Source organism: Lissotriton helveticus, chromosome 5_1 (genome assembly GCF_964261635.1).
Source record: "Lissotriton helveticus chromosome 5_1, aLisHel1.1, whole genome shotgun sequence".
In the NCBI taxonomy this organism is placed as follows: Eukaryota; Metazoa; Chordata; class Amphibia; order Caudata; family Salamandridae; genus Lissotriton; species Lissotriton helveticus.
Window position 1 is genome coordinate 1647850272 of NC_136065.1, and position 15759 is coordinate 1647866030.

At 50.3% G+C, this 15759-nt stretch overlaps 10 non-coding genes across 10 annotated transcripts; 7 read left to right on the forward strand and 3 right to left on the reverse strand.

Moving 5' to 3' along the window:
* Nucleotides 1-14: 14 nt before the first annotated feature.
* On the forward strand, nucleotides 15-96 carry TRNAS-GCU (transfer RNA serine (anticodon GCU)). The gene has a single exon. It is a non-coding gene; the product is annotated as a tRNA-Ser (tRNA).
* Nucleotides 97-1212: 1116 nt separating this feature from the next.
* Nucleotides 1213-1284, forward strand: TRNAT-UGU (transfer RNA threonine (anticodon UGU)). The gene has a single exon. It is a non-coding gene; the product is annotated as a tRNA-Thr (tRNA).
* Nucleotides 1285-9002: 7718 nt separating this feature from the next.
* On the reverse strand, nucleotides 9003-9097 carry TRNAI-UAU (transfer RNA isoleucine (anticodon UAU)). The gene is made up of 2 exons: nucleotides 9060-9097; nucleotides 9003-9038 (listed from the first exon to the last, which is right to left on the reverse strand). It is a non-coding gene; the product is annotated as a tRNA-Ile (tRNA).
* A 292-nt stretch (nucleotides 9098-9389) lies between these two features.
* On the forward strand, nucleotides 9390-9471 carry TRNAS-GCU (transfer RNA serine (anticodon GCU)). Its single transcript has one exon. It is a non-coding gene; the product is annotated as a tRNA-Ser (tRNA).
* Nucleotides 9472-10586: 1115 nt separating this feature from the next.
* Nucleotides 10587-10658, forward strand: TRNAT-UGU (transfer RNA threonine (anticodon UGU)). The gene has a single exon. It is a non-coding gene; the product is annotated as a tRNA-Thr (tRNA).
* Nucleotides 10659-11799: 1141 nt separating this feature from the next.
* Nucleotides 11800-11894, reverse strand: TRNAV-UAC (transfer RNA valine (anticodon UAC)). The gene is made up of 2 exons: nucleotides 11857-11894; nucleotides 11800-11835 (listed from the first exon to the last, which is right to left on the reverse strand). It is a non-coding gene; the product is annotated as a tRNA-Val (tRNA).
* A 292-nt stretch (nucleotides 11895-12186) lies between these two features.
* TRNAS-GCU (transfer RNA serine (anticodon GCU)) lies at nucleotides 12187-12268 on the forward strand. Its single transcript has one exon. It is a non-coding gene; the product is annotated as a tRNA-Ser (tRNA).
* A 1116-nt stretch (nucleotides 12269-13384) lies between these two features.
* On the forward strand, nucleotides 13385-13456 carry TRNAT-UGU (transfer RNA threonine (anticodon UGU)). Its single transcript has one exon. It is a non-coding gene; the product is annotated as a tRNA-Thr (tRNA).
* A 1141-nt stretch (nucleotides 13457-14597) lies between these two features.
* On the reverse strand, nucleotides 14598-14692 carry TRNAL-UAA (transfer RNA leucine (anticodon UAA)). Its single transcript has 2 exons — nucleotides 14655-14692; nucleotides 14598-14633 (listed from the first exon to the last, which is right to left on the reverse strand). It is a non-coding gene; the product is annotated as a tRNA-Leu (tRNA).
* Nucleotides 14693-14984: 292 nt separating this feature from the next.
* On the forward strand, nucleotides 14985-15066 carry TRNAS-GCU (transfer RNA serine (anticodon GCU)). The gene has a single exon. It is a non-coding gene; the product is annotated as a tRNA-Ser (tRNA).
* The last annotated feature ends 693 nt before the right edge of the window (nucleotides 15067-15759 follow it).

Sequence of the window (15759 nt, forward strand, 5' to 3'; positions counted from 1 at the left end):
AGTCACCTAAGGCAGACGAGGTGGCCGAGTGGTTAAGGCGATGGACTGCTAATCCATTGTGCTCTGCACGCGTGGGTTCGAATCCCACCTTCGTCGGAACGCCATCAGACATGCTTTTGAAGGTGGGCATGTCTCGTAGTACAATTACACTCTCTTTCAAGACACAGCCATAATCCACTAGAAGGGCCCAACTGACTATTCCATTTTGGCAATTATGTCAAATTAAGGGAAGTGTTTTGTGCTTAATTGAAATTAGATCTTTCATGAAGTGTCCAGAGGATTGCCTTTCCCTCACTCCTGGCCTTCTAACTAACCCTGGTCGTAGTGGGCGTAGTGGGGCTCCGCGGAGCTACGCGGAGTGGGCGAGAAGCTACGCCCACTCCCGCACTCCGTGTAGCCCCACTACGCACCTCCCTCCCGCTCTCCCCTACATACATTATTTAAGCAACTACCCTTAATAAAACAATTTTAAAGCACTTACCGTGTCCGGGGCTCGTCCGGGGCTCCCTCTTGGAATAGCATCGTCCTGGATACCAATGCGCATGCGCGGGAGGCCGCGCATGCGCATTGGTATCCAGGAAGGGACGCTATTCCAAGAGGGAGCCCCGGAAGAGCCCCGGACATGGTAAGTGCTTTAAAAATTGTTTTATTAAGGTTAGTTGCTTAAATAATGTATGTAGGGGAGGGCGGGAGGGAGGCGGGTGGCGGCCGAATCGGCTACGCACACGGAGTGGGCGTAGTGTTGCCGGCTACGCTGTCTACGCAAAATGCGTAGAAGGCAACACTACGCCTACTCCGTGGGCGTAGCCGATTCGGACGCCCAGGGTTACTTCTAACCAGTTTGGATAGATAGACTGATAAGAAAGCAGCTCTTACTCCTAAAGTTTCAGCCATCTCAAGTGTATGACTGTTGACATATGTCTGCCCCACAGAGACAGATCACTTCTAATAAGTGAGTTCTCTATCTGTCACTGATTGTGGACATACTAACTAGAGCTATCAGTATGGTCATAAATGTGAATACTCTTATGTTCTCAAATCAAAATGGAGTTTTTCCTACTTCCAAGAAAAGTGTCTTAAGCATGCTCTTCAATTTGTGCACGCATGTAGACATTCAAATGCAACTGCATTTCCATACAGAGTCTCAAAATCATAGATATCTTCATACCGCAGTAAGAATACATGAAGCTATTTACATACTGCAGGCAGGCTGGCCTTGTAGCTCAGTGGCAGAGCACTGGTCTTGTAAACCCGGGGTCATGAGTTCAAGCCTCATCAGGGCCTTTTTATATGTGAGTTTCTGTATGTTGTTTCCAAGTCATTCTTTCTAGGAGTCACACCTTGTCTTAAGTTTGCTTATTGACAAGCTTCCCTTTCCTGCTTTCATCGTATCAAGAAGACTTCATGAGGGGGAGGAGCCTAACTCGCGACCGAGATGGCCGCGTTTTAGCTCGGCTCCGTTCAACCACCTGTTTTCTTCGATTATCCTGTATTTCTCCTGCCCCGGGAAGCCCTCCTTGCGGTGTTTCGGTACCGCGGGCACTTTGCGGACACTTACCCGTTGCTCCGGTGATCCTGGGTGCTGTCGATCCTGTGCGGTGGTCCCGCTCGGAGCCTTCGGGGCGGACTGGCCTGGACCTCCTGGCAGCGACGGGACGTTACGGAGCGCGATGGTCGGCCTTTGCTGGCGCTGTGGATCTGGTTGCGGAGGTTGATGTGCGAATAGGCCGGCTGTGCCCGTTGGCGGACCCGACTGGCCTGGGCCTAGGGGTGCGGACGCTGCCTCCTGCGGGGGAGCCTCCTCATTTATCCGGCTTGGTCCCCCCCTTTGTTCCCCGGCCCGGCCATTTTGAATTTTCCGCCCGGGCTCGGAGAACGGGGCCGGCGGCACGAGGGGACCGCCGAACATCCTTCTTCTGGTGGGTCTCCTTCCTGCCTTGGGGCGCCCCGCCGCAGTTCGGCTAACCTCCTTTTGCTCTGGTGTTGCTCCGGCCGGGGCCCCCGACGACCGAGGGCTTGCTGGGTTTCTAAGATGGCGGCCGACCCTGAGAGTCTCTGCCGGGCCTGGGCGAGCACTGGGGGCCCGCCGCACGGCCCGGATGTCGGATCTTGTGAAGGGTTTCCTGCACTTCAAGTTGTCCTGGATGCACTATACTCCTGGCGGACTTCCGTGGCTGCGCCTGTTTCCCCTGTGGAGGCGGACCCATTTTTTGATTTAGGCGGGCCCCCAACGTTGGATTTTGCTTCCTTGTTGCAGGGTACGACTGGTGTGCTCCTGGTCTCTGTGCCTCCGGCTGAGACCGCATCCTTGAATTGGAGACTCTCCGACGCCCTTTGCCGTCCTGCTTTGTTGCCTTGGCAGCTGGTCTGCGGTCCGTTTGCATCCTGTCCAGGCCTCGATGATCCTTTCTGTCTCTCATCGCGTCGGCTCCCTGGCCGGGACGCCTGTGCCGACCCAGCTGGGCTTGCCTCGTTGGACTTGTTCATGGAACTGTGCCTGCGGTGCGTAGATTGTACCGTAACTTTTTTATATTCTCCGTATTTTCTTTCAAGTCTCTCCTCCGGACTGCCGCTGGATTTCCTCCTGAACCCTGTGTCCCTCGTCGTTTGGACTTTGTTTGTTTGGATGATTACAACCTTGGACAAAAGCGGACAGGGCTGAAATGACTTATTATATGCGGTAGTCTTGTTTCTGATCTATGACCGACATGTGCTGTTGTGCTGTTGCGTAACTTCGTGAGACTCCTGAAACTTATCCTGATGTCGTTTAACTTCCCGTGGGCTTTGCCTCTCCCCTTTTCGCGGGTGGTGGGATGGTTGCAGATTATCCTGTTTTTGCCCTCTCCCGTGTGTGACGTTTCTTCCTTCCCCTGGCCCTTCTTTTTGCCTTTGTTTCCACCTTGTTTCTTTCTTCTATATTTCGGGTTCTATTTAGGGCGACAGGCACGCTGCTGGGGGGTTGGCCGTAGCCTTCTGCAGGGGTGTAGGGTGGGCTTGAGGGGTGGGTGGGGGGGTCTGTTGCTGTTTTTGGGGGATCTTTTTCCTCCTTTTTTCTCCCTTTTTGGTTCTATGGCCCTTGTGTATCCCTTCTTTCGGGGCTCTGTCTCGTCGTCTGTCCCCCTGGTGTCTTTCTGGGGTATTTTTCCGGTATCACGATGATTCTGATTTGCTGGGTGTGTTTTCTGTATTTTCAATGTCTATTTTATACCGGGTTATGGTTTTCCTGTTTCGTCGCCCGGGGGCGGGTGTTTGGATAAAAGTCCCTTCTTTTCCTTCTTCCCCCTTCCTCCCCCCCCCCCCCCCCCCCCCTTATGTGGGGTTCCTTTCTTTTATTGGGGGTCAGTTTCGTATTGTTCTTGTATTTGGGTCTTTTTCTGTGCGGTTTGGTGGTACGGGTGGTAGCTGCGGTGGGCGGGCATTGGACGGTGTGTGCGTTGGCCTTTCCTCATGTCTGTTGTTTTGACCGGTGCATATTGGTATGCCTATTTCGTGTTTGTTTCTCCTGTGTTTTTTAACGATCATTGTATTGCTGCCCGCCGCGGCCCCGCCCCTTTGGATTGTCTCTTGGCCCGCCATACTCCTGTACTCCCTAACCCGTCCTTTAAAAATAAGAAAACTACCTTTCTAATTCTTATCTCCTGTGATCGCTCTAAGATGCTTGTTATTTCTCCTGTTTCTTGGCCTTTGTATACTGTGATACTCTGTGCATTGCTCCTGACATTCGGCTCTGTGGTGGCCAGCCCGGTGGGTTGTAGGCCCGTATTTGTGAGCTCTTTCTGTACAATAAAGGTTTTCAAAAAAAAAAAAATAAAAAAAAAAAAAAAAAAAAGAAGACTTCATGAAAACCATTGAACCATAAACTATCCCCTCACCCCTTCCGATCGCCTGACGAACGCCTGACAAACGCCATTCTCACCCCGCCGGGCAAGCCCTGCCGGGCAAAGCCAAATAAGCCATGCATATTTGAAGTTCCTTTGAAAGTCAGAGCGAGGACTATGACCTCTGTTCCGACTGAGTCTGCATCCACAGAAAGGACACCCCCGCGCCGCACGGCCACCAGCTGCTGCGTGTGCCCCTCTGCTGTGCCTTACTGCCTCGCCGCCGGCCTCGCGGCCGCCTTGCATCTCCCCTTGTGTTTTGCTCCATCTGTTTTGTCCGTAATTTGTGCTTGTATTTTTTTGGTATTTTTTTGCTGTGTTTTGCTCCATCTGTGTTGTCCGTAATTTGTGCTTGTATTTTTTGGTATTTTTTTTTTGCTGTGCTAACGTTTCTTCCTCCTGTTCTCTCGATCTGTTTCCCCCCCCATCTGTGCCTGTTGTATTGTAATTGTTTGTTTACTCGGCCCCTTCCTGTTTTCTCGCCGCTCTCCCTCCCCGCTTCCCGCCACCGCCATTTGCCCCGCCCCTTTCTCTTCTGTTCCCTCCCCGCTCCCGCCTCCCAGCTGCTCCGCCCACCCGCGCACTTGGCCTTATATGGCGACCGTGCGACGCAGGTGAGTGTGACCCACTTGTGGGACACCCCCGCGCCGCACGGCCACCAGCTGCTGCGTGTGCCCCTCTGCTGTGCCTTACTGCCTCGCCGCCGGCCTCGCGGCCGCCTTGCGTCTCCCCTTGTGTTTTGATCCATCTGTTTTGTCCGTAATTTGTGCTTGTATTTTTTTGGTATTTTTTTGCTGTGTTTTGCTCCATCTGTTTTGTCCGTAATTTGTGCTTGTATTTTTTGGTATTTTTTTTGCTGTGCTAACGTTTCTTCCTCCTGTTCTCTCGATCTGTTTCCCCCCCATCTGTGCCTGTTGTATTGTAATTGTTTGTTTACTCGGCCCCTTCCTGTTTTCTCGCCGCTCTCCCTCCCCGCTTCCCGCCACCGCCATTTGCCCCGCCCCTTTCTCTTCTGTTCCCTACCCGCTCCCGCCTCCCAGCTGCTCCGCCCACCCGCGCACTTCACCTTATATGGCGACCGTGCGAACGCGCAGCGTTGACGCACAGCGGGCGCGCCGATTGCGCGCCGAAGGCGCACCAAAGGTAAGCCCGTCTGCGCCCGTCCGCGCCTGGACCGCGCCCAGGGCCAGGACCCCTGGCCCACGAAGACCCCGACTGACCCGCCTGACGTACACCGCCGCCACCCTCATCGCACTCAACACCGGCCGACGCCCAGATTGCCACCAAGCCACACCACGTCGCACCCACGGACCTTTCTGTTGCCACGCCTGCAAATTCACCTGCGTCCGGACCTGCCTCGCACCAGCACCCGCCAAGTCGACCTCCAGCAGCACCCACCTCAAGTGCGTCCTGCTCAACACCCGCTCCGTCCACAGGCACGCCGTCGAACTCTGGAACCTCCTAGATGCCACAGCACCTGACGTTGCCTTCCTCACGGAGACCTGGATGAACGCCTCTTCAGCTCCCGACATCGCCATCGCCATCCCAGAGGGTTACAAGATCGTCCGGAGGGACCGCAACACCAACCAGATGGGAGGAGGCATCGCCATCATCCACAGGAACACCATCCGTCTCACGACCAGCACCGACAACACCCTGACCACCGCCGAACACCTGCATTTCCAGATCCACACCGACCCGAACACCACCCTCAGAGGCACCCTGATCTACCGACCCCCGGGACCACGCACACAATTCAGCGAGGACATCGCCGACTTCGTCACCCCGCATGCCCTCTCCTCCACCTACTACATCCTCCTGGGGGACCTCAACTTCCATCTGGAGAACAACAACGACCGCAACACCAGCACCCTGCTCGACAACCTCGCCAATCTTGGACTCAAGCAGCTGGTGTCCACCCCCACCCACCTCGCCGGACACACACTCGACGCAGTCTTCTCCTCCAGCACAGACATCGACTTCAGCCACGCCACAGAGCTGCAATGGACGGACCACAGCTGCGTCCACTTCACCTTCAAGAGAACGACGACCCACCACCACCAGCAACAGGCCGCCCGCAGAAGCTGGAACAAGATCACAGCAGACCAGCTCGCCACCTCCCTGAGCCAGCACCCTCCTGCCAGCTCAGCAGACCCCAGCCAGGCCGCCGACAACCTCACGAAGTGGATCAGCATCTGCGCGGACGAGCTCGCCCCGATGAGGACCCCGCCCAGCAGACCCGGCAGCAAGAAAGCCCCGTGGTTCACCGACGAACTCAAGAGCTCCAAGAAGAACTGCCGAGCCCTCGAGAAAGTCTGGAGAAGGGATCCTACACCGGACAACAGGACCACCTTCAAGCTGGCCACCCGGAACCACCACCAGCTGATCCGCGCCGCCAAGAAAACTGCATACAAGGACCGTCTGGACAACAACGCACACAACTGCAAGGAACTCTTCAACATCGTGAAAGAGCTATCCAACCCCAGCCCAGGAAACAACGACATCACCCCATCGCAAGACCTCTGCAACTCCCTCGCCTCATACTTCCACAACAAGATCACGGACATACACAACAGCTTCAACAACCAACCAACGCACACCATGACCGAACAACCACCCCCCACCACCACCCTCCACGCCTGGACCCCGATCAGCACCGAAGACACCATCGGCACGATGAACTCCATCCACTCCGGATCACCGACCGACCCTTGCCCTCACCACGTCTTCAACAAGGCCGACGCCGTCATCGCACCCCACCTGCGAGACATCATCAACACATCCTTCGACACCGCCACCTTCCCTGAGAGCTGGAAGCACGCCGAACTCAGCGCTCTACTTAAGAAACCCACAGCGGACCCCACCGAACTCAAGAATTACCGCCCCATCTCGCTCCTCCCGTTTCCCGCCAAAGTCATCGAGAAGACCGTCAACAAGCAGATGGCCGCCTTCCTCGAGACGAATGGATCCGTCGACCCCTCACAATCCGGCTTCCGAGCCAATCACAGCACCGAGACCGCCCTCCTCGCCGCCACCGATGACATCCGAGCCTTGATGGACAACGGAGAAACTGCGGCCCTCATCCTCCTAGACCTCTCCGCGGCATTCGACACTGTCTGCCACCGCACCCTAGTACAGCGCCTCAGCAACGCCGGAATCCAGGACAAGGCACTGGAATGGATCATCTCCTTCCTCGACGGCAGAACACAGAGAGTCCGCCTACCACCGTACAAGTCAGAGGCCTCCAAAGTCATCTGCGGCGTCCCTCAAGGATCCTCGCTGAGCCCCACCCTCTTCAACATCTACATGAGCCCCCTTGCGGCCATCGCACGCCAACACAACCTCAGCATAATCTCCTACGCCGACGACACCCAGCTGATCCTCTCCCTGACCAACGACCCCGCCGCCGCCAGAGCCAACCTGCACGAAGGGATGAAAGAAGTAGCCGAGTGGATGACGACCAGCCGCCTGAAACTGAACTCTGACAAGACGGAGGTCCTCATCCTGGGCTCTTCACCCTCCGCCTGGGACGACTCCTGGTGGCCTCCCGCCCTGGGCACCGCACCCAAACCGACAGACCATGCACGCAACCTGGGCTTCATCCTGGACTCCTCCCTCTCCATGACCAGACAAGTCAACGCCGTCTCCTCATCGTGCTTCAACATCCTACGCATGCTACGGAAGATCTTCTGGTGGATCCCCACCGAGACCAGGAAGACCGTCACCCAGGCCCTCGTCACCAGCCGACTGGACTACGGCAACGCCCTCTACGCCGGTACCACCGCCAAGCTCCAGAAGAGACTCCAGCGGATCCAGAACGCCTCAGCCAGACTCATCCTCGACATACCACGAACCAGCCACATCTCCGGACATCTGAGAGACCTTCACTGGCTCCCCGTCAACAAAAGAATCACCTTCCGCCTCCTCGCCCACGCACACAAAGCCCTACACGACCAAGGCCCGAGCTACCTCAACAGCCGGATCAACTTCTACGCTCCCAAACGCCACCTCCGATCAGCCAACCACGCCCTCGCCGCCGTCCCCCGCATCCGAAGAGCAACTACAGGAGGAAGGTCCTTCTCCTACCTGGCTGCCAAGACCTGGAACTCCCTCCCGACCGACCTGCGCCTGACCCGGAACCACCTCTCCTTCAGGAAGAAGCTGAAGACCTGGCTGTTCGAGCAGTAGTGGCACCCCCCCTCCCCCAGCGCCTTGAGACCCTACGGGTATGTAGCGCGCTATATAAATGCCATTGATTGATTGATTGATTGATGAAATAAGGATCTAGAAATTTCACCAAGGAGATGTGAACTTCATCCCCCTTAAAATACTTTTCCTCCCAGATGCCCCGGCTCTTAGTCAAATGAGGTTAATCTTCAAAACCCCACCCCCACTAACCATAAATATCCGACTCAACTGCTGTCCATTCAAATGATACAAGGTATCTTGTACATAGAGAGAATGTGAGAAAAAGCAGAATCGCTTCATAGATTTGGTGACCTTGGATGGGTGGGCTGGATAAAGAAGTGAACCTGATTTCGGGAAAAGGAGTATCGTGATGGGGATGAGGAAAAGAGAACATGGACCACATTCACAAGTTAGAGAAATAAATATATTAGGTTGAATGGTTTTAAAAAGTTAACTTTGAGCATGAATTGTTTTTTTAAACTGCAAAGAATAAAAAAAATCAATGTGGTATTGGAGGCACAATCTGAGCAGAAAGCACCATAAGCTGCTATGGTGCAACTCTTATGTTGACTAGAAACATTAATATGATGACGCTCTTCTTTTGATATGTCTTTCAGTTAAATTTTACTGTAAGTAGCTGATACAGCACTGTTTGCAGCTCCTCAGTATATGGTTATCCCGTGACAACAATGTTTTCATCATATTTATTATTCTACAAATGTATTTTTAAATGCACTGATGTGGTGTTTGCATGCTATGCAAGACGGCACATCATGGAATGTTTATAAGGAGCATCGAATAGGATTGTGATATTTGCACCTGGAAGAGTCGGACACGCAGATCCTGAAAAGAAGTAAAAACTCTCTAGCAAGGGCTGTCTTTCCCCTGAGTTTAATCTTTAGTTTTAGTGAAATGGTTTATGAAAAACCAGTAAGCTGCTCCAGGTGAGGCTCGGACTCACAACCTCGGCATGCCTCAATGCAAGTACTGCTGTATAAGTACCGCGCGCTAACCAATTGCGCCACTGGAGCTCACTGTTCTCATACCTCCCCAGTTGAGCCATCTAGAGCTGACCAAGTAGATACTGGCACTGCTCCCTTATTCACTGTGCAAGATCGACTCACATGCTAGCATGTTATCATGACTATTAAAAACTACAGTCCTAATGGAACAGATTTGATAATTCTGCTATATCATGTGCTCTGTCTATTGAACACCACATATATTTGCCAGTTCTGACACAGTCTAGGAGAAACTTATGATTATTTGTAATTAGCACATCGTAAGAATTTCCTAAAAAATGGAACATAGTCACCTAAGGCAGACGAGGTGGCCGAGTGGTTAAGGCGATGGACTGCTAATCCATTGTGCTCTGCACGCGTGGGTTCGAATCCCACCTTCGTCGGAACGCCATCAGACACGCTTTTGAAGGTGGGCATGTCTCGTAGTACAATTACACTCTCTTTCAAGACACAGCCATAATCCACTAGAAGGGCCCAACTGACTATTCCATTTTGGCAATTATGTCAAATTAAGGGAAGTGTTTTGTGCTTAATTGAAATTAGATCTTTCATGAAGTGTCCAGAGGATTGCCTTTCCCTCACTCCTGGCCTTCTAACTAACCCTGGTCGTAGGGGGCGTAGTGGGGCTCCGCGGAGCTACGCGGAGTGGGCGAGAAGCTACGCCCACTCCCGCACTCCGCGTAGCCCCACTACCACCTCCCTCCCGCTCTCCCCTACATACATTATTTAAGCAACTACCCATAATAAAACAATTTTAAAGCACTTACCGTGTCCGGGGCTCGTCCGGGGCTCCCTCTTGGAATAGCGTCGTCCTGGATACCAATGCGCATGCGCGGGAGGCCGCGCATGCGCATTGGTATCCAGGAAGGGACGCTATTCCAAGAGGGAGCCCCGGAAGAGCCCCGGACATGGTAAGTGCTTTAAAAATTGTTTTATTAAGGTTAGTTGCTTAAATAATGTATGTAGGGGAGGGCGGGTGGGAGGCGGGTGGCGGCCGAATTGGCTACGCACACGGATTGGGCGTAGTGTTGCCGGCTACGCTGTCTACGCAAAATGCGTAGAAGGCAACACTACGCCTACTCCGTGGGCGTAGCCGATTCGGACGCCCAGGGTTACTTCTAACCAGTTTGGACAGATAGACTGATAAGAAAGCAGCTCTTACTCCTAAAGTTTCAGCCATCTCAAGTGTATGACTGTTGACATATGTCTGCCCCACAGAGACAGATCACTTCTAATAAGTGAGTTCTCTATCTGTCACTGATTGTGGACATACTAACTAGAGCTATCAGTATGGTCATAAATGTGAATACTCTTATGTTCTCAAATCAAAATGGAGTTTTTCCTACTTCCAAGAAAAGTGTCTTAAGCATGCTCTTCAATTTGTGCACGCATGTAGACATTCAAATGCAACTGCATTTCCATACAGAGTCTCAAAATCATAGATATCTTCATACCGCAGTAAGAATACATGAAGCGATTTACATACTGCAGGCAGGCTGGCCTTGTAGCTCAGTGGCAGAGCACTGGTCTTGTAAACCAGGGGTCATGAGTTCAAGCCTCATCAGGGCCTTTTTATATGTGAGTTTCTGTATGTTGTTTCCAAGTCATTCTTTCTAGGAGTCACACCTTGTCTTAAGTTTGCTTATTGACAAGCTTCCCTTTCCTGCTTTCATCGTATCAAGAAGACTTCATGAAAACCATTGAACCATAAACTATCGCCTCACCCCTTCCGATCGCCTGACGAACGCCTGACAAACGCCATTCTCACCCCGCCGGGCAAAGCCAAATAAGCCATGCATATTTGAAGTTCCTTTGAAAGTCAGAGCGAGGACTATGACCTCTGTTCCGACTGAGTCTGCATCCACAGAAAGGATGAAATAAGGATCTAGAAATTTCACCAAGGAGATGTGAACTTCATCCCCCTTAAAATACTTTTCCTCCCAGATGCCCCGGCTCTTAGTCAAATGAGGTTAATCTTCAAAACCCCACCCCCACTAACCATAAATATCCGACTCTCCTGCTGTCCATTCAAATGATACAAGGTATCTTGTACATAGAGAGAATGTGAGAAAAAGCAGAATCGCTTCATAGATTTGGTGACCTTGGATGGGTGGGCTGGATAAAGAAGTGAACCTGATTTCGGGAAAAGGAGTATCGTGATGGGGATGAGGAAAAGAGAACATGGACCACATTCACAAGTTAGAGAAATAAATATATTAGGTTGAATGGTTTTAAAAAGTTAACTTTGAGCATGAATTGTTTTTTTAAACTGCAAAGAATAAAAAAAATCAATGTGGGATTGGAGGCACAATCTGAGCAGAAAGCACCATAAGCTGCTATGGTGCAACTCTTATGTTGACTAGAAACATTAATATGATGACGCCCTACTTTTGATATGTCTTTCAGTTAAATTTTATTGTAAGTAGCTGATACAGCACTGTTTGCAGCTCCTCAGTATATGGTTATCCCGTGACAACAATGTTTTCATCATATTTATTATTCTACAAATGTATTTTTAAATGCACTGATGTGGTGTTTGCATGCTATGCAAGACGGCACATCATGGAATGTTTATAAGGAGCATCGAATAGGATTGTGATATTTGCACCTGGAAGAGTCGGACACGCAGATCCTGAAAAGAAGTAAAAACTCTCTAGCTTTACTAGAGCTACTTTACTTTTAGTGAAATGGTTTATGAAAAACCAGTAAGCTGCTCCAGGTGAGGCTCAAACTCACAACCTCGGCATGCCTCAATGCAAGTACTGCTGTGTAAGTACCGTGCGCTAACCGATTGCGCCACTGGAGCTCACTGTTCTCATACCTCCCCAGTTGAGCCATCTAGAGCTGACCAAGTAGATACTGGCACTGCTCCCTTATTCACTGTGCAAGATCGACTCACATGCTAGCATGTTATCATGACTATTAAAAACTACAGTCCTAATGGAACAGATTTGATAATTCTGCTATATCATGTGCTCTGTCTATTGAACACCACATATATTTGCCAGTTCTGACACAGTCTAGGAGAAACTTATGATTATTTGTAATTAGCACATCGTAAGAATTTCCTAAAAAATGAAACATAGTCACCCAAGGCAGACGAGGTGGCCGAGTGGTTAAGGCGATGGACTGCTAATCCATTGTGCTCTGCAAGCATGGGTTCAAATCCCACCTTCGTCGGAATGCCATCAGACACTCTTTTGAAGGTGGGCATGTCTCGTAGTACAATTACACTCTCTTTCAAGACACAGCCATAATCCACTAGAAGGGCCCAACTGACTATTCCATTTTGGCAATTATGTCAAATTAAGGGAAGTGTTTTGTGCTTAATTGAAATTAGATCTTTCATGAAGTGTCCAGAGGATTGCCTTTCCCTCACTCCTGGCCTTCTAACTAACCCTGGTCGTAGTGGGCGTAGTGGGACTCCGCGGAGCTACGCGGAGTGGGCGAGAAGCTACGCCCACTCCCGCACTCCGCGTAGCCCCACTACGCACCTCCCTCCCGCTCTCCCCTACATACATTATTTAAGCAACTACCCTTAATAAAACAATTTTAAAGCACTTACCGTGTCCGGGGCTCGTCCGGGGCTCCCTCTTGGAATAGCGTCGTCCTGGATACCAATGCCCATGCGCGGGAGGCCGCGCATGCGCATTGGTATCCAGGAAGGGACGCTATTCCAAGAGGGAGCCCCGGAAGAGCCCCGGACATGGTAAGTGCTTTAAAAATTGTTTTATTAAGGTTAGTTGCTTAAATAATGTATGTAGGGGAGGGCGGGAGGGAGGCGGGTGGCGGCCGAATCGGCTACGCACACGGAGTGGGCGTAGTGTTGCTGGCTACGCTGTCTACGCAAAATGCGTAGAAGGCAACACTACGCCTATTCCGTGGGCGTAGCCGATTCGGACGCCCAGGGTTACTTCTAACCAGTTTGGATAGATAGACTGATAAGAAAGCAGCTCTTACTCCTAAAGTTTCAGCCATCTCAAGTGTATGACTGTTGACATATGTCTGCCCCACAGAGACAGATCACTTCTAATAAGTGAGTTCTCTATCTGTCACTGATTGTGGACATACTAACTAGAGCTATCAGTATGGTCATAAATGTGAATACTCTTATGTTCTCAAATCAAAATGGAGTTTTTCCTACTTCCAAGAAAAGTGTCTTAAGCATGCTCTTCAATTTGTGCACGCATGTAGACATTCAAATGCAACTGCATTTCCATACAGAGTCTCAAAATCATAGATATCTTCATACCGCAGTAAGAATACATGAAGCGATTTACATACTGCAGGCAGGCTGGCCTTGTAGCTCAGTGGCAGAGCACTGGTCTTGTAAACCAAGGGTCATGAGTTCAAGCCTCATCAGGGCCTTTTTATATGTGAGTTTCTGTATGTTGTTTCCAAGTCATTCTTTCTAGGAGTCACACCTTGTCTTAAGTTTGCTTATTGACAAGCTTCCCTTTCCTGCTTTCATCGTATCAAGAAGACTTCATGAAAACCATTGAACCATAAACTATCGCCTCACCCCTTCCGATCGCCTGACGAACGCCTGACAAACGCCATTCTCACCCGGCCGGGCAAAGCCAAATAAGCCATGCATATTTGAAGTTCCTTTGAAAGTCAGAGCGAGGACTATGACCTCTGTTCCGACTGAGTCTGCATCCACAGAAAGGATGAAATAAGGATCTAGAAATTTCACCAAGGAGATGTGAACTTCATCCCCCTTAAAATACTTTTCCTCCCAGATGCCCCGGCTCTTAGTCAAATGAGGTTAATCTTCAAAACCCCACCCCCACTAACCATAAATATCCGACTCTCCTGCTGTCCATTCAAATGATACAAGGTATCTTGTACATAGAGAGAATGTGAGAAAAAGCAGAATCGCTTCATAGATTTGGTGACCTTGGATGGGTGGGCTGGATAAAGAAGTGAACCTGATTTCGGGAAAAGGAGTATCGTGATGGGGATGAGGAAAAGAGAACATGGACCACATTCACAAGTTAGAGAAATAAATATATTAGGTTGAATGGTTTTAAAAAGTTAACTTTGAGCATGAATTGTTTTTTTAAACTGCAAAGAATAAAAAAAATCAATGTGGGATTGGAGGCACAATCTGAGCAGAAAGCACCATAAGCTGCTATGGTGCAACTCTTATGTTGACTAGAAACATTAATATGATGACGCTCTACTTTTGATATGTCTTTCAGTTAAATTTTATTGTAAGTAGCTGATACAGCACTGTTTGCAGCTCCTCAGTATATGGTTATCCCGTGACAACAATGTTTTCATCATATTTATTATTCTACAAATGTATTTTTAAATGCACTGATGTGGTATTTGCATGCTATGCAAGACGGCACATCATGGAATGTTTATAAGGAGCATCGAATAGGATTGTGATATTTGCACCTGGAAGAGTCGGACACGCAGATCCTGAAAAGAAGTAAAAACTCTCTAGCTTTACTAGAGCTACTTTACTTTTAGTGAAATGGTTTATGAAAAACCAGTAAGCTGCTCCAGGTGAGGCTCAAACTCACAACCTCGGCATGCCTCAATGCAAGTACTGCTGTTTAAGTACCGCGCGCTAACCGTTTGCGCCACTGGAGCTCACTGTTCTCATACCTCCCCAGTTGAGCCATCTAGAGCTGACCAAGTAGATACTGGCACTGCTCCCTTATTCACTGTGCAAGATCGACTCACATGCTAGCATGTTATCATGACTATTAAAAACTACAGTCCTAATGGAACAGATTTGATAATTCTGCTATATCATGTGCTCTGTCTATTGAACACCACATATATTTGCCAGTTCTGACACAGTCTAGGAGAAACTTATGATTATTTGTAATTAGCACATCGTAAGAATTTCCTAAAAAATGAAACATAGTCACCTAAGGCAGACGAGGTGGCCGAGTGGTTAAGGCAATGGACTGCTAATCCATTGTGCTCTGCACGGGTGGGTTCGAATCCCACCTTCGTCGGAATGCCATCAGACACTCTTTTGAAGGTGGGCATGTCTCGTAGTACAATTACACTCTCTTTCAAGACACAGCCATAATCCACTAGAAGGGCCCAACTGACTATTCCATTTTGGCAATTATGTCAAATTAAGGGAAGTGTTTTGTGCTTAATTGAAATTAGATCTTTCATGAAGTGTCCAGAGGATTGCCTTTCCCTCACTCCTGGCCTTCTAACTAACCCTGGTCGTAGTGGGCGTAGTGGGACTCCGCGGAGCTACGCGGAGTGGGCGAGAAGCTACGCCCACTCCCGCACTCCGCGTAGCCCCACTACGCACCTCCCTCCCGCTCTCCCCTACATACATTATTTAAGCAACTACCCTTAATAAAACAATTTTAAAGCACTTACCGTGTCCGGGGCTCGTCCGGGGCTCCCTCTTGGAATAGCGTCGTCCTGGATACCAATGCCCATGCGCGGGAGGCCGCGCATGCGCATTGGTATCCAGGAAGGGACGCTATTCCAAGAGGGAGCCCCGGAAGAGCCCCGGACATGGTAAGTGCTTTAAAAATTGTTTTATTAAGATTAGTTGCTTAAATAATGTATGTAGGGGAGGGCGGGAGGGAGGCGGGTGGCGGCCGAATCGGCTACGCACACGGAGTGGGCGTAGTGTTGCCGGCTACGCTGTCTACGCAAAATGCGTAGAAGGCAACACTACG